At 56.4% G+C, this 275-nt stretch overlaps 1 protein-coding gene across 1 annotated transcript in view; it reads right to left on the bottom strand.

Annotated features, from left to right (window-relative positions):
* EMH_0030380 (uncharacterized protein) overlaps positions 1-275 on the bottom strand; it is a gene marked incomplete at both ends in the record, with an annotated part of 3617 nt that overhangs the window by 427 nt on the left and 2915 nt on the right. The window lies entirely within an intron of this gene.

The following is a 275-nucleotide window of genomic DNA, read 5'->3' as shown; positions in this document are numbered from 1 at the left end:
ATGTGATGAAGAGGTTTCTGTTGCCTTGGGGGGCCCCCCTCCCTTCGAGTTTCCGTCTGCTGCAGCTGCTGCTGCTGCTGCTGCTGGTGTTGCTGCTGCTGCTGCTGCTCCTACGCTAGAGGCCAGCATCGCATCCAGGAGGCAGTACAGCCAAAAGGTGTGAGTCATGTAGGGCTTCCATAGATTAACAGCTGCAGCAAACCACCACAGCACAAGCAGCAGCAGCAGCAGCAACAGCAGCAGCAGCAACAGCAGCAGCAGCAGTAGAACAATAT

Source organism: Eimeria mitis, genomic scaffold, assembly GCF_000499745.2.
Source record: "Eimeria mitis Houghton genomic scaffold, Emh_scaff1139, whole genome shotgun sequence".
In the NCBI taxonomy this organism is placed as follows: Eukaryota; Apicomplexa; class Conoidasida; order Eucoccidiorida; family Eimeriidae; genus Eimeria; species Eimeria mitis.
The sequence above is the reverse complement of the archived record's forward strand: the minus strand, read 5'-3'. Positions and strand labels throughout refer to the sequence as shown.